The 23,912-nt window shown below is 39.1% G+C and overlaps 1 long non-coding RNA gene across 1 annotated transcript in view; it reads right to left on the bottom strand.

Moving 5' to 3' along the window:
• The window catches only part of LOC120532215, a 37,664-nt gene extending 16,467 nt beyond the window's left edge, over positions 1-21,197 (bottom strand). The window contains exon 1 of the long non-coding RNA XR_005634258.1: positions 21,055-21,197. This is a non-coding gene — a long non-coding RNA (uncharacterized LOC120532215). The remainder of the gene's footprint in view (positions 1-21,054) is intronic.
• Positions 21,198-23,912: the final 2,715 nt, after the last annotated feature.

The raw sequence follows: 23,912 nt of genomic DNA, 5'->3' as shown, positions 1-23,912 counted from the left end.
TCGATTGGCCGTTCAGCAGCACTCCTAAATTGCAGACCTCTGGAGATCTTCACCAGGCCCACAGGAGTGAAAAAAATCAAAAAAGAGATCTCTTTAATATCTTTTTGGTTTCTTCTGGACAATAATGAGATCAGAAAGAAACACAATGGAAAAATGTTCTTTTCTTTTATGTGTCTTAGACTTTTCTCTTGAGAAAAAATACCCCGGTATTCTCACAAGTGTCTCCTCTTTGAGTTTCAGCAGAGATCTCAAAGTCACAGAATGCACTAAGATCTTCCAAGTAGTGTCTTGACATTTTTTGCAGTTTGAAAGTATTTGTATTGTGTGCTCAGTAATATATGGTGAAGTGTATGAACAGTTTTTTGTGGTATTAAAACACTTTACTACAATTATAAAACTGTAGTCTTTGCTTCTGAATAATACCATGAGTCGCTCCAATTTATATTGGTGTTATCCAATTTGATCATACTCCATCTGGAAGCAAAGGTAAGCAGTATGGCATAGTGGTTAAGACTTTGGACTTCAAACCCAGAAGTTATGGTTTCAAATTCTACTACTGACACTGTGTGACCATAAGCAAATCACTTCACCTGCTTTTTCTCCAACTGAAAAAACAACAGAAATGTAACCAGCTGTATCTCAGATGTTGTTAAGTCACCTTGGATAAATAATTAATCTTCTTCCTCTTTTGGCTGCTCCCGTTAGGGGTCGCCACAGTGGATCATCTTCTTCCATATCTTTCTGTCCTCTGCATCTTGCTCTGTTACACCGATCACCTGCATGTCCTCTCTCACCACATCCATAAACCTTTGCTTAGGCCTTCCTCTGCACAGGCAGCTCTATCCTTAGCATCCTACTCCTAATATACCCAGCATCTCTCCTCTGCACATGTCTAAACCAACGCAATGTAACCTCTCTGACTTTGTCTCCCAACCGTCCAACTTGAGCTGACCCTCTAATGTACTCATTTCTAATCCTGTTCATCCTCATCACACCCAATGCAAATCTTAACATCTTTAACTCTGCTACCTCCAGCTCTGTCTCCTGCTTTCTAATCAGTGCAACCGTCTCCAACCCATATAACATAGCTGATCTCACTACCGTCCTGTAGACCTTCCCTTTCACTCTTGCCGATACCCATCTGTCACAAGTCACTCCTGACATTCTTCTCCACCCATTTCACCCTGCCAACACTCTCTTCTTCACTTCTCTTCCACAATCCCCATTACTCTGTACCATTGATCCGAAGTATTTAAACTCATCCACCTTTTCCAAGTCTACTCCTTGCATCCTCACCATTCCACTGACCTCCCTGTCATTCACACACATGTATTATGTCTTGTTCCTACTGACCTTCATTCCTCTCCTCTCTAGAGCATATCTCTACTTCTCCGGGGTCTCCTCAACCTGCTCTCTACTATTGCTACAGATCACAATGTCATCAGCAAACATCATAGTCCACGGGGACTCCTGTCTAATCTCATCTGTCAACCTGTCCATCAACACTGCAAATAAGAAAGGGCTCAGAGCCGATCCCTGATGTAATTCCACCTCCATCTTAAATGCATCCATCACTCCTCCCGCAGACCTCACCACTGTCACACTTCCCTCGCACATATCTTGTACAACTCTTACGTACTTCTCTGCAACTCCCGACTTCCTCATGTAATACCACAACCCCTTTTAAAAGCACCCTGTCATATGCTTTCTCCAGGTCCACAAAGACACAATGCAACTACTTCTGGCCTTCTCTGTACTTCTCCATCAACACCCAGAGCAAACTTTGCATCTGTGGTGCTTTCTTGGCATGCAACCATACTGCTGCTCACTAATCGTCACCTCACTTCTTAACCTAGCTTCCACTTCTCTTTCGCATAACTTCATGCTGTGGCTCATTAATTTTATCCCCCTGTAGTTACTGCAGTCCTGCACATTCCCTTATTCTTAAATATCGGCACCAGTACACTTCTCCATTCCTCAAGCATCCTCTCACTTTCCAAGATTCCATTAAACAATCTTGTTAAAAACTCCACTGCCATCTCTCTTAAACACCTCCATGCTTCCACGGGTATGCCATCTGGACCAATGGCTTTTCCATTCTTCATCCTCTTCATAGCTGTCCTTACTTCCTCCTTGCTAATCTGTTGCACTTCCTGAGCCACTATCTCCACATCATCCAACCTCTTCTCTCTCTCGTTCTCTTCATCCATCAGCCTCTCGAAGTACTCTTTCCATCTGCTCAACACACTCTCCTCGCTTGTGAGTACGTTTCCATCTTTATCCTTTATTACCTTAACCTGCTGCACATCTTTCCCAGCTCTGTCCCTCTGTCTAGCCAATCGGTACAGGTCTTTTTCTCCCTCCTTAGTGTCCAACCTCTCATACAACTCATCATACGCCTTTTCTTTAGCCTTCGCCACTTCTCTCTTCACCTTGCGCCTTAACTCGTTCTACTTTTGTCTACTTTCTGCATCTCTCTGACTATCCCACTTCTTCTTTGCCATCCTCTTCCTCTATACTCTCCTGTACTCTCCTGCAGGGTTAGGGCTCCTTGGATAAATAATTAATAAAAAAAAGATATAATTAAAGAGATTAAAAGATTAAAATAAGAACAATAGCTCACAAAATATACCACGCTTTCAAAACAAATTCTCAATATTGGCTCTCTACCTCAGCACTGCAGGAGCACTGCAGACAGACCACTTAAAGAGAAGAACTTTGACCAAGTGCCTTTGCTGCTAAAGTCCATTGACTTGCCTTTGTGGTCACTGGCAAGCATCAAATGTGAACCTGGAGGCAAGGGCTGTGTGGCAGACAGGTTGATTCTGACCTTGGGTGAGTGGAATGAGGTGAGGGTGGTGGCATGAACATGCAAGCACAAGTGCAAAGCAGCTGGGAGCATGTGGTGCCACAAAAGACCTGTGTGGCAGACAGGAGCAGCTGATGTAGGTGGTAGTGGGTTCAACCGTTTTAGAAAGCAGTGGTCATTTTCAGGGATACTACCATCTCCTTTGCTTGTATTTAGCACTCTACACAAAGCTGGGGTAGTTAGCCCTGAAAATGACCATTGATTTGTAAAGCAGTTAGACCTGCTGCTGTCTTCACTGAGAAGGGTCTGGCTGTAGACATCCATAGTGAGGCCACATCTACTGCCAGCCAGGAAGTGGCATTTTATTGTTTGCTTAAATCAGGTCACAACTACTGTTATGCTCTATTGTGGTGAGAGATCTTATTCCCAATTGCTTCAAATAAGTATAATTTGTAAACAAGTAATGATTTTCTGTTACTGTTTATTGTGTTAAAAAGGCAAACAGACCAACTCAGTCTGTTATTGCACTTAATTTAAAATTTATGTTGTAACATTAAGATATTAAATACTTTGTTAATACAGTAGTGTGGGGTATTTTTGTGTGTATCATTAGGCTGATTTACCTATACTGTAAGAAGTCTACTTGTTGGCATTTTTACTATTTTATATCCGTCAATTCCTGTAAAAAAGGTAAATGTGTGGAATTATGGCGTTACAAGAGGGGACTGATTAACTAAACTAAACAACAACAGGTACAGAGCTGAGGCATACCAGGGTCAACGGGCAATCTTATTTCATAGAAGCTGTCTCCAGTATAAGTCTATGCAGATTTAAGTATCTGCAGATTTTAAAAAAGAAGAAACTGCGATGTTATTAGTTATACATTTAAATAAATTTCTGAGTGTTACCATATACAGCAATATTGCATTTCCCCATGGGATTGTTAGTTTATTTTATTTTATCTAATCTAATTATTTGTCACATACATACATTGTTATATGTGTAATTCTACATTCCACTGTGATTATTTCCACCTAGAGATTTTTATTTTCCTGAAATGTTGCTATAACAGCTAAAATACTGAGCACTCACAAAGGGGAGTTTTGTTTAGCGAGTTCTGCATCTGCCAATCAGCTATAATTGAGAGTTTCGGCGAAAACCATGCATTACACGCAAAAAAGCCTTTAATTACAACTGAAGTTTTCAAGGAGATGTGAACTGTTTAGGAAGGCAACAATTTTAGTGTGTTTAAGCGTAAACTTTTCACAGACACGTGCAAAAAGTGCTTCATTTGTGTAGCGCGAACGAAGATAGCTGCTATCTGATGCGCGTGCACATGTTTGCGCGCGCGTGCTGACGGCACTTGGGAGACGCGATCGTCATGGCGACCGCGGTGCTAAAGAAACCGGCAGCTCTGAACTGTGGGCAGCAGGAGCAGCCCGTGACTCATTTTATTTGCTCTGCTTCGCTTCATTCTAGCAGCTTGGAAATATTACGCATCTGCCCAGGGATTATCTTTCATGCCAGCCCTTTGTTATCATCTACTCTGTTCTGTTTGGAAAATAGGAGCTTCTATTGTCTGCTGAATAAATGCAATCCAACTGCAGACAGACACTGGTAATTTCGTACTTAGGCAGGGCCAACAATGCACCTCAATATGTATGTATGTTTATTTACATGCACACGTGTTTCTACAACCCTTGTTCGTATTTTACAGGTAAAGCTGCGCTTATTGTTATTTTTTTATTGGACCCGCCAGCTTTTCACTTTCGTAGACGCCGATAAATGATTGCCGCATTTTGAGTTATTTCACAACTAACTCCATCTATTGCACTGGGACAAAATTTATTCAGTCACAGAGTCAAGGAGCTCTAAACAGTACTGTTTAGGATCCACCTCGTAACTGGGAACCAATCTATCACTAGACACACTCAGGCACAGACCCATATTCATATGTGGCTAGCTTGGAATTTAACATCAAACTATCTTGTTTTGGAAACCCTGAAAGAAAATCCATACGAAAAACATTACATTGGTATACACTGAAATAACTGTTTTGATTATTGAACATTATCTTTAGATATTTTGGGTGCTGAATTAAAAATGAAAACCATTTTTTCCTACTGGGTCAGCAGTCACAGTATACACAATTCCCAGGTTTTCCCTTTATGTGGGATAGCAGAGCCAAGAACCGACACTGGGTTCAGAAAGCAGGGCCAGCTACAAAAAAAAGGTACAGTTTGGTACCAAAAACTTTGTCAGACCTAGATTGGTGGATCCAGATAGCACTGCTACCACCGATTTATATGAAGCAGTTGTCAAAGCCCTATCAAAGATGAAGCTTGGTTTATGGACCAAAAGTTTCTGTTTTTCTTTAAGGCTACACTGAAAGAAGGTGTTTTTGGTGGACCTGATCTTCGAAAACATTCAGCATTTGATTGCTGGTTCAGTAAATTAAAACATGACTATTCTGAAAACACAACATAATGCCAATTATCCTGATTTTGGCGTTGTTTATGGCACCATTGCAGTCACAGATGCCTGTGGTTAAGGGTCAAGGGTATCCGAAGCAATGTAATGCAAGTGAGAAGGCCTCACAGCTGAAAACAATATCAAACAGTGTGTGTGGGCACCCTTTAACATGTGACAGACCACAGCTATTGGGCTAGGGTCTGTGATGTGGTTGTTCAATCACTGCCTTGCACACAAGGTGTCAGTCCTTTTTGTTTGTGTGTTGGGACACTCATGATCCCTTACTTTGGTGGGTCTAGCCTCCTTTCTTATCCACTGACACCATTCTTTTCTCTTTGTGCTCACATTCCGTTCAACGGGATATCCCAGAATGATAATCTCCCTACCTGCATCCCAACAATTCTTCCTCACTCAAAGTCCGTGAATTGGATATATGGCAGTCATCCTCTTCACCTCTTAACATTTGGTCCCTAAGAGTATACTAACTGCCAGTAGTCACTCAATGAAGTCCACTTTATAGGCACCTTTTATACCCACTGTGGGAAAGTCCGAGGGGCATAACTCACACGCATCACTTGAATATGAGCTGGGCTTGTAATCATTTTCACACTTGACCATAACCTAGCCTTTCTAAAAATTTAGGACCAATATGGTGTATTTTTCCTAGTGTTGCAATTTTGATGGCCAGTGGTATAGGTAGAAGGATGGCTTTGTACTAATAAAGGGGTTGTGTAGGGAGCTGACATGTGCAGTGATGGGTGAAAGACAGGAACCTGAATATCTGAAACATCCATCATACTACTGTAGACCCCTCTTAGTCCAAATGAAAGCCAGAGACTATCTGAGTAGCACTGAACACATGGCAGAAACCGTTCCTAACTGCTCATGCAAAATTTTGAAAATAAGCCATTTTTTTAGAAGTTAGGTTTAGGTTAAAGTAAGTCAAGGAAGTTACCACTCTTTGTTACTTAGTTTGCAGAACCTGTTGCTTTGTTGTGCTTATAGCATCAGTTTTAACATTAACATTAACAAAACACACTGTGCATTCTACAGAAACATTTCACTGCTGACTGATTGCTGTCTTTTATTCTTCAAGTAGAGTCCTCGCATTGCTTGATGACACCGATTCCCTAAATTATTGCTTGCTTGTCACAATAACTAGTTTGCCTACACTACATGTTCTGCCAGCAATAAAACTACTAGCAGACTTGCATCTTTTATCTATTTTTTACATTTTTTGAAATGTAAGGTAAAAGAAAGTAATAATTTATACTGACAACAACAGTATACCACATGGCACAATACATACACAGCAGGTCAGCTTAGAGTTGTCCGCTGACTGACAGAATGTCTTGTCTTTGTGGTAGTATTCTGGTGTTCACTGAGCTAAATCTCACAAACAGACAAACACGTAAGTTCAGCAGTGAAGGCAACCCTACCAGGACTGGACTGGGATCCAAATACAAGCGTAACACTCTGCTGCCCATTGGCTGTTCATCTTTTTGTTCTTTTATATTTACAGTGTGTTGTTTATTTGTCAACCAAAGTAAAGCAAGCCTTTGTGAATTTCCTCTTGGGATTAATAAAGTATCTATCTATCTATCTATCTATCTATCTATCTATCTCAGTTTCATCAAGGGCTTGTATGTAGCTAATGTACAACATGAAATTGTCATGTAATACAACAATGCTTATAATTCCCAACATAAGTACAACAACAAAAAAGCTGAACAAATTACTTAAAATATATATTTATTAAACCTTCAACTACTCAACTATAGTATTATTAACTCTTAAGAAAATCAATAAACATAATATGTTAAACTAACAAATCCTGGCATAAAAATGATTAGAAACAATAAGGAACATGGTGAAGTACTTTATAATTTAATTTAATATATATATACACATACATACAGGGTGTCCCAAAAGTCACTATACACGACCACTGTTACAGGGGAAAATTACCTGTAGATGCTGCAGGAGTTTGCTGTGCCACAACATCAGGTGAGAAGTGACCTTGTTAATGTCATTTTTCAACAAGACGGAGCCTCTCCCCACTCTGCCAGGTTAGTCAGAGATTTCCTGAACATTAAGTTTCCTGATCGATGGATCGGACAAAGGGTCTTCGCGAATGGGCTTTACGCTCCCCTGAGCTTACACCTTATGACTTATTTTGTGTGGGGCTATATCAAAAGCAAGGTGTATGCCACTTATGCCCGTAACCTGTCATAGCTTGAGGAAAGAATCCGTATGGCCTGCAGCGAGGTTCGGGGAAGAGATGCAAACATTGGAGAGGCTGAAAGTTCTCAAAAATGGAGGCGCTCATATGGAGGTATACAACTAGTCTTCGAGGTATTGGAATGTGACGGCAAGCCTAGCAAGTAAAACTGCAACGTCTCCTTTGTTGATGCTAGAAATATTAATAAACTTTGTTTCTTGTGTAATTTTTAGGAATTTATTAAAAGTTTATACTGTAGTGACTTTTGGGATATATATATCTACTAGCAAAATACCCGCGATTCGCAGCGGTGAAATACTGTTTGAATATTTTTATTAATAAAAAAGTAAACATTTTTAGACTGAACGAAAATATGTCAAAAATTAATTGTTAAGGATCTCTCTGTATACCACGTTGTCAGTTCGGCCCTCTGGTTGTAATATGACTAAGCTGTGTGCTGCACTCTTGAGCATGCAACATACAGTTGGCCATGTGAAAAGCAATCCCGCCTCAAATAAATGCCAACCTTTTGTAGTGTTTGTCCCTGAGACTTATTAATTGTCATTGCGAAGCAGAGCCTTACTGGAAATTGAACGCGTTTGAATTAAAATGGGAGATTAGATGGTATAACGGGGATGCGAGAAATAAAAACTGTGTCACTGAGGCACTGCCAGTAAATATAGTTGCTTCAATTAGGTTGTTTTATAGAGATGTGACCTGAAGTCTTGTGCCGTTACAAAGTTTCGGTGGTTGTAAGTTTCTGCTTCCTTGGCGAAGGTCGTAAACGAAAGAAGACACCGCAGTGACACACAGAAGAGAACCCGTGGATTAAATAAAACCTACACAATAACTGTAACAATCGTAACAAATGAACAATAAAATAGAAGAGAACCCGTGAATTAAATAAAAGGTTGCTTCGTTGGTGAAGCAAGGAAAAAGCACTTTCTTATATGTCGTTCGTTTTTAAAACAGTGCAGAAGCTGAGAAGCTGCTTCCTTGGCAAGCTCGTAAACGAAAGAAGACACCGCAGTGAACACAGAAGAGAACCCGTGGATTAAATAAAACCTACACAATAACTATAAAAATCGTAATAAATGAACAATGAAACAGCGGAGAACCCGTGGATTAAATAAAAAGGCTGCTTCGTTGGCGAAGCAAGGAAAAAGGACTTTCTTATATATTGTTCGTTTATAAAACAGTGCAGAAGCTCTGAAAAAGCTGCTTCCTTCGCAAAGTAAGGAAACGACTGAAGAGACGGCGGTGACGCGGTAAGTGTTCGGCAAGGCAGCTGAAGCCCTGCATTATGGGATCTGTAGTTTATTGTGTTACCAGTGCTTCATATCCCCGGGCCATTAATAACAATAATACAGTATATAAAATGATCTCGCGGGCCGGATATAATTACACGCCGGGCCAGATGTTGCCTGCGGGCCTTGAGTTTGACACATATGGAGTAAATAGAACTTGAAAAGATGTATTTTTTCGTACATCGAGCCCGCGTGCTATTGTGGTTTTGCTTGCATGCCTCAATAAGTCATCCTCCCCTCGCTCTTACTTTTTTACCGTTCATCTAATGAATACACTGAGTATGGCTTTACCAAAACAATCATTGATGGTGAATAAAGTATCCATTATTCGAGTATGTAGATTGGGATATATATATATATATACATATATATATATATATACCCGCGTATCGCAGCAGAGAAGTAGTGTGTTTAAAAAGCTAGAAAAAGAAAAGGGAACATTTTAAAAATAACGTAACATGACTGTCAATATACAGTATTTGTTTTGTGAGTGTTACTGAGTGTTGCTGTCATCAAGGATTTGATTATCATTATTTCTTTCAATCAGGTTCGTATTTGTAGGATGTGTTGTGTTCAAGTTACATTCCGTGTTTGTCAATCGTTGTAAAGATGACAGGTTTCTTTCATTGATTCGTTTCTTACTGCATCAATAAACAGCTCGTCTTCTTCTTTATCTGAGACCTGACACACTGCATGCACGGCTTTTTTTAACACTGTCTTCCTTTAGCGGGACATTGACTTTTTCCACCGTGTGCTTTGTTTCCGCAGTAGCTGGATTTATGAATATGCTTATCAGACGCTTCATATTTTTTGCTGCCTTTTCAATTGTGTAATTCGGTTTTTGTTCAGCACTGTTTGGAACTGTTGCTTTTATCTGTGCACTGCGTCAGTTCACGTGAGCTACTCGGTGTACATGCATCGAAGGTTCCCAGCTGTGCTGGTGCCATCTCGTGCTATGTCCATGGCTGTATTTAATGTTACCTTAGTCCTGGCACTTAAAACTTTCTCTCGCAGTTTCGCTGAGTTTGTGTCAAACACCACCCTGACCATCTCATCTTCCTCTCCATAAGCACAGTCCTTCACCCGTGAATATTTAAAATACCCGTGGCAGTTTGCTATTGGATTGCCGCTGACGGACGGCCTTATATGGGCAGGCACTAAATTACAAACGCCAGCGGCAGCCTGTCTATGAACTTAATTTAAAGTGTAGGTTTACATCGTGTTATATATCTATATATAATTTCTGAACGTGTCTTGTGAGAAATTATAAAAAAGTTCATTAATTATAAAAGACAATATAACATGTTATCACAGGGACAGGTGTTGGACCAACCAATCAAAGTCAAAGAAAATGCATGTCAATCAAAAGAAGAGTTGCCAAAAATTACAATCATAAATAGGCGTAAAAAATGTCAAAGACAAAAATAAAAAAGTAACTCTAGCAAAAGCAGAAAAAAAGGTCTGAATTAATGTAAGCCATGTTAATTATGGGTGTTCCTAAGAAAAAAGTAATAAGCAATGATTTAGTTCATGAGATAGACGTACGTAAGACAAAAATATTTGCATCAAAAAATTGAGATATTAAAATGTGTGCTTCAAATCAAATGTTTAAAGTTTAAGTATTCTTGATTGTAATAGAAATTTGTCATTCTTCACAAGCTGATGGATGTGCATGAAGAGCTAAATCCCTAATAATGGATAAAAAATCAAAAATTATCAAATTCATAATCACTGTTCTTGAAATAATTTAAAACATTAACCCACATGCTTGTGTTCGAAATTTGTCATTTGTAATCTTCTGAGAGTGACTCTTAGAGGGCCAGGACCACTGGTAGAGAATCATATCCAAAATATGATTTATTATTTGCGATCAGCAACCTCAAAATAGCATAAAACATCACTCCAAGTGCTTATATTAATGATACCCCATTTTGTTGAAATTTTGTTTAAAAGCAGTAACTTTAACCCCAGGGATCAGATGATGTGGCATGTATTAAATAAATAAATAACCATCTATGGCTGATTATAGCTCCAAAAGCTATCCCCCTAACCTCAAGTTACAAAATGGATAGGCATATAAATATACACATAAAATGTATGTTTTTCAGTGAGTATTCTCTCCATATTAATGTTTAATGAGGAAATGAGTTCATGAATTTTAAACTTTATGTTCATTCTGATGTCTCCATATATATATTTATGAACTGCCAAAGGTCTTTATGAAATAGTGAAATGAGTTCTGTGGGCTCTGCTGACCTACAACATAATGACTGCACTTGGAGGAAAGAGTTACTACTTTATACATAGCAACATATCATGGCCCTGCATGAATACACTTAATAAATGCCATTCAAGCAAAATGGATTTTATGCCTTGAGGCCGAGAAGTACCTCTGCAGGGTTATGGTGACCTGAAACTGAAAAACTGATCACTAGTAAGTAAAAATGTTTTTCATTATACTTCATCAATGTTCAAACAAGAATGTGCCTCACATTGTACTGGGGTAGTCAAGAATTCAGAATTTAAATTTTAACAGGTGACATTAATGTGACGTCATTAAGAAAAATACCTCTTTATATAATCCTCGTCATATATTTGCACTGCTCAAGGCCCTAAAAGTTTAAAAATATGATTGGAAGAATATGCTATCAACTGACTGAGTATATCTGACTGGGATTTTTCATTTGTTCAGGCATCAGCAATCCAGTTAACCTGATGGTGAATCTTACTTTTTGTTTCTTCTTCCATTTAGTTGAGATATAACGAGCACAACAAGCCTTTTTGTCTTACTTGCACTCATCCAGCCACTGACTGCCATATCTTATTAACCTGCGTAGGCCAAGTCATGCTGTCTGCTTGCAGGTAGTGTGGCATAGTGTGTCTTAAGGAACAGGACTGCAGTTTCTAAGCCACTATGCTACTGATTTCATTCTCTCCTCTAGTTTACTGTGTTAGCCTGCGTACACTCCTGCAGTGTGTGTTTGTGCATATACTGTGTCTATATATATATATATATATATATATATATATATATATATATATATATATAATATATACACTGTATATTTATATATATATGGAAGAGAAGGTCTGTGATACTCAATTAATTGTTTGAGATTCTGTTAACACTGCCCAACCCCTCATGTTTGATGGTGCTGCCCTGTACCTTTGTAATTATGTGGCCAACCTCTTGGTTTGTTCTACAGAAAGCTTCAGGATGGCCCCCTGGTAAATTAGATCTGCGTGTGTATGGTACTGTAGGTAATAATTTTTGTATTGTTTTCCGATTTTGGTTTTGCTTATCACTTAGGTTTTTAACTCTTTACACTTAAAAAAAAATTAGATTCAGAGAACATTTTGAGAAAATCTATGTAATTGCCCACTTTTATCTGTCACTTGAATGAAGACAACTGTCAATATATTGTAGTATTTCAACCATTCACTTATTAATCAATCACTTTTTGTATTCACTTTTTAATACTGATTACAACAGCTGTGTAAGAAGTAAATTCTTTATTAATTTATCAATAATAAATCATCATATGCATAGTTGCATAGCAGTTAGTGCTGAGGCCTCACAGCTCCAGTATCCTGGCTTTATTTCCCAGCCTGATGCTTCTCTTTGTGGTGCCCTCAAGTATTTTTTCCAAGTACAAAGCATGCACAACAGGTTAATTAGTAATTCTAAATTGCCCTCCCTGTGGTTCATGTGTTTTTCTCTTGTACACAATTTTCGACCACATTTCAAAAACCTGGCGGTTCTAAATTCTCTGTGTTTGTGTGTTTTCTTCAGGTACTCTATTGATTTTCTCCAGAAATGTGCATGTTAAGTTAATATGAGGTTGTAAATTTGCCCATTACCATCAAATATGTGTGTGTGTGTGAGTGTGTCAGTGTCCCCTGTGCTGGATTGGGTCCTGCCTTGTACTGTCTTTGGTCTACTGCCCCTGTAAATATGATAAGCCAGTACAAACAGCAGATGGATGTGACTTAGTGATTTCACATTAAAAATTGGCTGGTTCCCTACTTTACAGGAGCTACTTTATCTGCCAGCAGTTCAATTGTAAAAAAAAAAAAAAAAGTATGTCACAGGTATTAAAATAATATAAAAAATGTCCTTTGCAGTAACTGAATATAAAAAATGATGATAAGAATGTGACATATGGCAACAGCATTTTATATTAAAGACTGTTCTGGGAACTACCACAGAAATAAGCATGTTTATGGTACTAACAGAAATGAGTGTGACAATACCCAGGCAAGTTGATGAAGACTGATGCAGGAAAAAGTCTGACAGTCTGGACCATCACACAAGGTTAAAAACCAAGTAAATAAAACAAAAACCTGTGTCAGGTCAGCCAGCTCTGTAATAACATTACACATGAGTTAGAGGAAATATTAAAAGGGAAAGGTAAAATAAAGGGAACAACATGAATGTTAGTAAGGATTCAGGGTGTGAGAGGAAAACAGAAAGAACACATCAAATCTTGGGCTGAATGAAGATCATGTTAAGATAAGACCAGTGCCCATGTGTTAATGTAATGGTATTAAGAATGAAATTGGAGTATGAAGGGTTGAGATGCCCAATTTCATTTTACAACTGGGCTGTTGCACATTCACATGAATTTCTGTATTTTTAAAAATTTCAGTTAACTGTTCTGTAGTATGAGGAGTTAATGAGTTCATTTTTCGATGCTGCCATTACAGTCAGTCATCGTCCAACCTGCTATATCCTAACACAGGGTCACGGGGGTCTGCTGGAGCTAATCCCAGCCAACACAGGGCGCAAGGCAGAAACAAACCAGGTGCCAACCCACCGCAGGACACACACACCCAAACACCAAGCATACATTAGGGACAATTTAGGCTCACCAATGCACCTAACCTGCATGTCTTTGGACTGTGGGAGGAAACCCATGCAGACACGGGGAGAACATGCAAACTCCATGCAGGGAGGACCCGGGAAGGGTCTCCTTACTGCTAGGCAGCAGCTCTACCACTGCACTACCGTGCCGCCCGCCATTACATTTCCCAAAATTCATTGTGCAGCAACCACACTGAGTGTGCATATGCATGGCAACACTAATGACAATAATATCCACATGCACTGAAGATCATGAAAAACCCTTTCATACTATCTATCTATATTAGAACCTGAAAGTAAAAGAACGCCATGATTAAAAAATGACAGTTTCTTCAAGCAGTTGGCTAGATGGTATATTGAATTTGACTTTAAAGAGAGTAATTATAAGAACAGTGAGAAATGATTGGTATTGTCTTTCAGTCTGTTGTAGTATAGTGACTTGACACTGGTATTGCCCTTGTCATGCTCACTTTCACACTTTTAATCTCAAAAAGGTAACTATCATATAGTAATAATGCACATAAGAATAAATAGCCAAGGACAGAAGTGTCTTAGGAAACATCTACTGAAAGAACCCGAAATACAAGACACACAATGATAAATGACATAGATTATGTACCTCCGGTTCTCTCTGTAAAATACAGACTGTATTGTTGGCACCTCAACAACCTGCATGTCCAGTTACGTGTTTTCTTTTATTTAAGTTTCAGACCACAGTACTACAAAAGTCAGCAGTTCTTTTGTTGGTTGATATTTTTGAGAAGCCTGCGACCATATTGTTTTTGCAGTGGGTAAAGTTTTATTGCAAAATGCCCTTTGGTGCCATGAACACGTATAGTCTGAGTACCCAAGTCCTGGCTTGTCAACTGGACTGAAATTGCAGTACAGCTTGAGCACATACACAACTTGTGACCCTATTGTGCATTGTGAATATCCGCTTGACCGTGATTTCTAACAACTGCACAGTGTATGCCCAGGCTTAAACATAAAATAAAAAAAATGGAACAAGGTAAAGCTAGGATTTTTGTAATGTAAGTTTCTGCCACCTAAATTTTCAAAATAGTAAGGTGGATTTGGATGTTTCAGAGTACTCAGGCAAAACTAATGCGGGCAAAAGAAGGAGGTGAAAACTTTATTCAGAGATCTAGGCTTAGAAATGAATCCCTATACTCGAGTGCCACACTAGAAAATGGCAACATATTATATTTATTCTGATAACAGGTACTCAGCAGTTAGTGCTGCTCTCTCAGAGCTTCAGAGACCTGGGTTCAAATCCTGGACAGGTCACAGATTGTGTGTAGTTTGCATATTCTCATAATGTATGTGGGGATGTTTTTCAGGTTCTTCTTAAATTAGAATAATCATCCATTCTAAATTTGCCCTCTATGTGTGAGTGTACTCTGCAACAGACTGGCATACTGTGCAGGTCTCTTCCTTGCCTTGAGCCCATGGCTGTAATGAGAGCCATCTGGTCCCTATGAAACCGTATGGGAAAAGGCAGGACCAGAAAACTGATGGATGTGTGGACAAGAGTGAGCATCATAAAGTATTGGCTAAGGTACAGACTGAATGCAACACTAAATACATGAAGTAAGGTAGCAGTGGGTATTTTTTCCTTGCTGTTATTTTTGCTTACCTAGGGGGAAGTGGTAATGAATTAGTCATTCAACTATATTGATTTAGTGAACATATGCTCCTGTGACTTGTGAGTTTTGACACTGAGGATTGGACAGTTTTAATGTGTTTAACAGTAACCTAGGTGATATTTATTGACAACAGATAGAGGGGATGTTTGCGTTGAACTGTGATGTCACACTGTGTGCTTTTAATCAGGGTGACGAAGGTCTTGACGTCCAAAGCACAGGGGACTTCAGGTTAACAAAAGTCGTAAATCAAGTAGCAAAATCAATTGCTTCCTGGAAAAAAGATCTCTGCACAGACATCTAAACACATGTTGACAGTGGTCTAGCTTTATACTAAGCAGTGGCTACAAGAAGAGCAATTAGAGCGAGTAATTGTGATTTGATGACAAAGACTCCCTGGTATACGTGAGGTAAACTGAATGTGCCTGGTGTGAGCTGAGAGCACACACACTCAAGCGTGCAAGTCAAACTAGCCTAGTAAGCACATCACAGAAGAAAAGGTCTGCGGAAAAGAACTGCAGCCATCTAAATGAATAAAGTCTGCTATACGGGCTTTGCCCGAGGGACATGGTGGCTGCTGGCTTGTGTTCTAACTGAGCTTCTAATCAGTGGCTTTTTTGTCTTCTAATTGAAGTCTTTTTATCATTTTTGATCTCAGCATGCATGTCTTTACAAGTTTAATTTTAGTATTGGGACTCTTTAAGATTCTTGGTAAAGTGCCTATTCTGTTATGTAAATGCTGTTATTCCATAAAGTCCAGCCAATTTCTGATATGCAAACACAAATAGACCTGAAGTTATCTTAACAAGAGCACTGTGAATGACAAAGGAAAGTGCGGAGAGGGCAGGGAGTTCACACATAGCTGCGAATGATCGTGCAACATAGCCGGGGGACAGACTTGAACACATGTGACAAATAAGAGGACAGGTGAAGGGTAGAGCCCTTGACAATACTCATCCCCTTCAACTCTTTTACCATTTTTTCTTTTAGCTGTGGACATCCTGATATGACATCTAATTCTGAAAAAATTATGCACCTACCCTAATTTTAACTTCTAGAACTATTTCAGTATGATTAAGAAAGCTTTATTTAATGGAAGTTTAGTTATACTGAGTATCAAGACATGTTTTCATGAAATTAAAAGGAAATGTACATGCAAAAGAGGAGAAATGAGTAACCTACATATATAAAAGTTCTATTATAGTCTTATTGTGAGGACAACAACTGGACCTTAAGAGCTTAGACTAAAGCCGCTGTTACATTATGCAACTTCTGCTCATAGGGTATGTCAGACTTGCCAACTGCTTATTCCTCATTGCTACATTAAATGCATTGTACTGTACTTCCAGATTCATTGGTTGTCAGCTCTCATCCACAAAATGCCAACATCTACACCTAAAGTCAAAATCAAACTTACATGATTTTTGTTGGGGCAAGTCACAGGCTAGTTTGGGGGAGTCACTGGGTATGTCACAGTAGATGAATCACCTTCATGAGAGCACATCATTGACTGCCTCTGACTAAGACTAAGGTAATGTAAATGAAGTCTGCAAATAAATTCACTGGAAAAGCTGCAGAATGTGACATATAGCCTTTAACACTTTTATTTTCAAGGCTGTTACACTCACTAATCGTGCCTCAGAGTGGCAAAATTTTGCAAGATGATTAGAACATTTTGGAAACCAGAGGATAAAGACACATAATGAAGAAAGGACTTTTACTATAGCGCAGAATTATCAGCTTAGTTGTGTCAACTTTTCATTAACTGATCATCTTTCTTAAATTAACGTGAAAAAAGGGGAAAGGAGTAGTCAAACCAGGCAAGTAGGTCAAATAAAGCCTAATGGAATTATGTTGATGCTGTGGTCCTGAAAGGAGCTTGGCTTGACAGCAGGGTTGCGGGGATGCTTGAGCCCATCCCAGAAAGCATGAAGTGCAGGGCAGGAACAATAAACACACATGGAGTCAGTTCATTGCACACACACACACACACACACACACCAGGTCATGCCAAATGTTTAGGGAATGCATTTAAATTATTTTGAGTAAACATAATCTCTCAGATAGCCTTGGATTTATAATCACTTCTAATACATTAACAGGGGTAATTCTAGTACTAGCGGATAGAATTAAAGTGCACTATGAGAAATCAGCTGTGACATCCCATACCACACTGCTAACATGTAGATTTACTTTAGTCAAGTGTAAGAATCGCAATCCACTTCATATAATTCAGAGGAATGTAATATTCTATTTTACCTCAAAGTGGGGTGGCTCGGTGGTGGCGCTGCTGCCTTGCAGGAAGGAGACCAGGGCTCAGTCCAAAGACATGCAGGTTAGGTGAATTGGCAACCCTAAAATTACCCCTTGCTGTGTGTGTGTGTGTTTGCCCTGAGATGGACTGTTGCCCTGTCCAGAGTTTATTCCTTGCCTTGCACCCTGTGCTCACTGGGATAGGCTCCAGCAGACTAAGTGAGTAAGAAAACGACTGACTGACTCAAATTGGAAAAAAAAAAATCTGATTTTAACAAGATATGTGTGTTGCCCTTGTGCCTATGGCCATGGGCACCTTTCCCCAGTGGGGCATCTAGCAATCGGTAACTGAGGATGTACTAGGGCAACAGAACAGAGAATAACAAGTCTTCCTTTGCAAACAGTGCATATTTATTATACTTAATTGCGTCCAGGTGCAAAAATGAATAAACATCTCTCTAAAAATTGTAGGGAAGTATAATAAGTAATTAAAACACAGTCAAATTCTAAAAAAACAGCTCTTCATGTATCCTTTCAGTTTCTCTACCCATCCAATAAATTGCCCATAACGCTAGTTGGCGCATATTTGCCAACACCCATTCCTTCTTTGCATTGCATAATCACTAGACTCACTGACCCCAGATATTCAATCCAGCAAACCTCTCTTTTCTCCTCTGCTTTCTCCCAGTACAATACAATACAATACAATACAAGGTATTTTTATATAGCCCAAAGTCACACAAGGAGTGCCACAATGGGCTTTAACAGGCCCTGCCTTTTGACAGCCCCCCAGTCTTGACTCTCTAAGAAGACAAGGAAAAACTCCCAAAAAAAACGTACAGAAAAAATGGAAGAAAACTTGGGAAAGGCAGTTCAAAGAGAGACCCCTTTCCAGGTAGGTTGGACGTGCAGTGGGTGTCAAAAAAAAGGGGTCAATACAATACAATACACAGAACACAAGTAATCCTCAATACAATATAATAGTGCAATAGAGTAGAATTCAACAGTAAATAATACTACATAATACAATACGAGTGGCAGATCTGATGCCACTCACCTAGGATCACAGCCATGCTATCAGCCCCTTCATTGCTGGCTCAGGACACTCTGTCTCCACTGCTCCTTCTGTCTTTCAACAGGATGGACACCTCTTCCTCAAATGTCACACTTACGACAAGGAAATCACAGACTGGATTCTCCACATGAGGGCTTTTCCATGTTCTGTCTAACTCATGTTTCCATGCTTTGAACTCACCTCCTCGTCACTACTCAGATGATTTATCTACTTGGAGTAAGACAAAGCATGAATTGCCACACAGAGCAATCAATTATCCTGATCCCCATATTAATCACTCCATTAAAGCATATCACCCACTTATTTCTTGCTACATTTACACTTTCTAATCTGAGTAACCCCCACTAAAATTCTGAAAAGGAACATGCACACCTTAGCACTCTCATGCTAGTGTGGAACCATGTATGCTATCATGCAAATGAATGTTGTGTATATGAACTGGTACCCCATAAGCAATATACCTGCAGGATACTAGACAGAGATTGACAGGGGTCTGTGTAAGTTGATTGTTGGATTTGGGAAGAAAAGTATTGTTAAAAGACTAAAATACTTTATAAACAATGGAAAGAACTTGTTAACATACAGTAATTCTAAAATAAGTATGCCGAGGTTGTGCTTAGTTTTCTTACTTTACTCTTTTATCACCCTGCAAATAATCAGCTATCATAGACAAGTCACTTAATTAAGATTACTCTGAGCTAATCTTAGAACTCTGAGTTAATCTTATTTGTTTGAGATGTTTTCTATTGTAATGTTTTATTTCTGCGGTGGGCTGGCGCCCTGCCCAGGGTTTGTTTCCTGCCTTGCGCCCTGTGTCAGCTAGGATTGGCTCAAGCAGACCTCCGTGACTCTGTAATTAGGATAAAGCGGGTTGGATAATGGATGGATGGATGGATGTTTTATTTTCAAATAAAGAGCAAAAAAGCAATGCACTCAGGTGTGAATGGCGATGTGCTCTTTTTAGGTGACAATCACATTACAACATTAGAAAGGTTTTAATGAGAATGGGCCATTCAGCCCAGTGTAACTCATCAATCCTCACCCACATTGGCAGTCCCATTGGGGGCATTTTAAGTGTCTGACTTTATGCTATTAGTCCATTAGCAGAAACACAAATTAGCACAGGTTACATGGGTGGATTGAAATGCACTGGTGTAACCTCCATTGATGCATTCTGCGCATTTCTGGTTCCCAATAAAAAGGAAAGGCATTGATATGTTTGACAGGCTTAAACAAGAACAACAAAACTGATTCCAGGGTAAACAGGTTTGAATAACAAGAAATGTTGAGAAGAGCAAATATTTTACAACTTGAAAAGCAGATAAGATCTGATAGAGATGATTTTAATCCTGAAGAGGACACAAGAACAAATGGAGGTAGAGAGCTAGGATGACACCATGGTCAGTGGGAGGACATGCAAAAGGAGCAGAAGGGTGGCATTGTGTTGCATTGGTTAGAGCTGCTGCCTCACAGCTCAATGAATCCCGGTTACAATTCTGTTCTGGACACTTTCTGTATAGTTTGCATGTTCCTTCTGGATGCTCTGGCTTTTCTCCCAGTGACATGCAAGTCAAGCAAATTGGTGACTCTGAATTAACTCAGGTGGGTGCATGAGTGTGTTCTGCAAGTGACTTGATTGCTGGCTACCACTAAGACATAATTGTTCTGCCTCTCAGTGAATTCTGTAATGGATTTAGTGGAATAAGACAATAGACAAATGGATGGATGAAATATGAATTTATATAGATTTGATATACTCAATGAGCCATGACTACAGTTGTTTAAGCAACAAATAATAATAAGAAGTACAGTAATAATAATAATAATAATACTGCTGGAGAGCAAAATAATTGAATATACAGTATGAGATGTCCGCCTTAAAGAGGGCTGTAAACAGTTAGCACTCACGACGGTCCCATGTGGTTATATAAAGCATTCTAACCATTCTAATAAAACGTCATGCTGTGAGCTGATTTCCCGCACTAGATAATGTGCAGCACATTAAAAGCTTGTCACACATGAATAGTCAGCTATTGAAATCCAGATTGAATTAAAGTAAAAAATGCATTAGTGTCTCAACCCCGATATGCCTAGGCTTTCTAAATACTGTAAGGAAAACCACCCTGCTATACAAAAACAAGCTTAAGTGACAAGTAAGGCAATTTGAAATCATGACTTCAGCGCAAGTCACTTAATCAGGCTGTCAATTTCTTTGTTAGGTTTAAGAAGATTGTTTCTTTTTCCTCCTTCTCTTTGAAAACCTCTTTTTGTCCTGCTAGCGATTTAAAGCTGTTCCACTTTTTTCTTTCTCTAGCTCTGCTTGGCTCCACTTGCATATTCACCGTCTCGCACAGTTATTTAAAATGATTCACATACTCACATTTCAATATGACTCCTTAATTATACTTACCACATCGTTCATGTCTGAAATATAAGTAGATATTGTTGCAGTTTTTTTCCCTTTCCCAAATGAATCTGCACTTGATGTCCCTTCAATAGTTGTAAGATGAACAATGGGTATGTGCACTAGCTCTCCATTACTGCTCAGATGATGGAAATCGCGGCTGTGTCAGTGGATATCACTAGATGTGATCTGATGTCTTTAGGATTCACTTCCAAGAGTACGCTGCATGGTGCAGTTTTAAAATGTATAATATGAACACCGGGACAAGATATCATGGGTAAATTTTGCTTTAATATTTTTTATCACATTAAGAACACATTAAATGAAAAAGATGTGTTGGCAGTGAGAGAGAGAGAGAAAGCATCAATTGACCCCTCACTATGAAACACAGGATGGGGTAGGGTCAGCTGCATTAATTTATGCAGTTTGCTGTTAATTATTTTTTATTTATTCAATTCACTAGAAATTATATTATTTTTATTGTAAAAGGGCAGCAATAACTTTCTAAATGGATGCACTCTCTCACACAGAATGTATGAGAAAGATCCATACAGGATGTTCCTGAATCCCAAACGTAACGCCAAGAAGGAGCAGTCTCGTGAGCGCATGAACCAATAAGAAAGGAACAGAGCGAACAGAACCATCCACTGAGGCTGGTGGTACAGAACAACCCACCATTATGGCATCTAACCCTTGAAATACATTCAAAATAATGTGTTTGCTACAAGTAATGAGAAGAGTGGGACCCAGAACAGTACTTCTGAGGGCTGGAGGAGGTGGGAGAGTCATAGCACCATGACGTAAGTGCAGTTTAGGACATAATTGGAGCACAGTTCTCAATTGACGTGCCCCCAGTTTTTAATAATGCACCTGCTCTCTCACTAAATTTAGATTTCATCATTAGTAAAACAACGTATTTTGTTTGCTGCTTTATTACAACCCCAACCTGAAAAAAGTTATGGTATGGAAAATGAAAATAAAAACAGAAAGCAGGGATTAAAAATTCACTTTGACTTGTAATCCTTCACAAACGGTATAAAAGCAACATACTTAATGTTTAGTCTGGCCAACATCAGTTTTCATAAATAAACTTTCATTCTTACCATTAAGGCATTTTAAAAAAGTTAGGAAGGGGCAACTTTGAACCAATAATGAGTTAGAAAAGGAGTGATGTGAGCAGAAACAGGTGATGTTTAACAGGTGATAGTAATCATGCTTTGGCAGAAAAGCTGCGTCCAGGAAAAACCTAGTCCTTCAGAAGCAAAGATGGGACAATTTTCCCTTAAATGCCCAAGAAAATCATTCAAAAGCTTAAAACCAATGTTTCTCAAGGAAAGATGAGGCAGAATTTGGGCAATTCACATTAACAGTGCATGATTTAATTAGATTTAAGGAATCTGTAGAAATTGCATTGCATAAAGGGTAAGGGCACAATGCCGCCTACAACTATACTGTGCAAAAAGGGAGCTGTATGTTAACAGTGTCCAGAAATGCTGTAGATTTCGCTGGACTCGAGGACATCTGGGATAGACTTTCACACACGGAAATACATATTATGGTCAGACGAATTAACATTAAACATTAAACATTTTTTAGAAGAGTGTCCTCCAGACCAAAGAAGAAAGGATCCATCCAATCTGTTATCAGCTATAAGTCCAGAAGCCAGTGTCTGTGATGGTACGGGGTTGTGTCAGTGCCCTGGGCAAGGGTAAGTTGCACTTCTATGAAGACACCATTAATAATGAAAAGTACATACAGATTTTAGAACAACATATACCACCTTCAAGATGACATCTCTTCCATGGATTCCCATGCATATTCCATTCTGCACACATTACAAAATCATGACTGCAAAGGAAGAAGGTTACCTGCAGTCCTGACCTGGCCCTAATTGAGATGTCCCTGAATGGAGATAAACACAAGGACGAATTTCATACCAGCAGAAGTAAAATAATTAAAAACCTTGGCTGCCCAACTAGATCTGACTTCCACAGGTGTAGAACCTCTCTTTCCAGGTGGTGCCATTCACCTGTTGTTCACATCACTTGTACCACCAAAGCACTGTTCCTTCAAAACTCCACTTTCTCTGTCTCTCTCCCCAGACATGTGAATCTGATCTCTTTTTTCCCCACTAGTAAGTCTCCTTTCCAAACTCTTCTGCTGAATCCATCCCCTTCTAGGGCAGGGTGCCATTAAACAAACTACAGCAGTCAAAATCTTATGCAACCGACAAAATCCTGTCAGCAGCCATTGGTGTCTGTGCATCCCTGAGCCCTGTGTTGCCCTTAAAGCACCAGGCCTATGATGCAAAAAGGAAACATGGTCCCTCAGGCTCTTCTGACTTCAGACTAAATGTTTCTCATATTGTTTATAAAGTACTTTAGTCATTTAACAAAACATTTTGCCTCAAATACAAAATCACACAATCTCTCACTAGTATCATGAGGTAATTTCTTCATGTATATTGCTTATGGGGTATCAATTCATAAACACACTCCTCAGCTCCACAATGGCATCCATGGTTCCCCACTAGCATGAGGGTGTGAGTGATGCTTTTGATTTTTTCGCCATTCTCTGACTTTCTTGTTACACTTTTTGAACTGCAATTCTTCACACTTCTTCTTGAGATAAATGGTGTTTGTTTTCGTGAAAGCCGTGTTTCCATGTATTTAATAGTTACAAGGTTTCTAAAGTCACTGTTGTCAGGTGTACAGTGTACATGAAATTCATACTTAAATGTGTTAATCAACATGCAACATGCAACTACCACACCTTACAATGTATGTCTTCCATACCTGAAAAATCTCAGAACATGTTTGTCATGTGATCTGAAAACATAAAGGCGAGAAACGTAAAAAGGTTTT

Source organism: Polypterus senegalus, chromosome 7 (genome assembly GCF_016835505.1).
Source record: "Polypterus senegalus isolate Bchr_013 chromosome 7, ASM1683550v1, whole genome shotgun sequence".
Classification (NCBI taxonomy): Eukaryota; Metazoa; Chordata; class Cladistia; order Polypteriformes; family Polypteridae; genus Polypterus; species Polypterus senegalus.
This window is presented reverse-complemented; position numbering and strand designations above follow the sequence as displayed.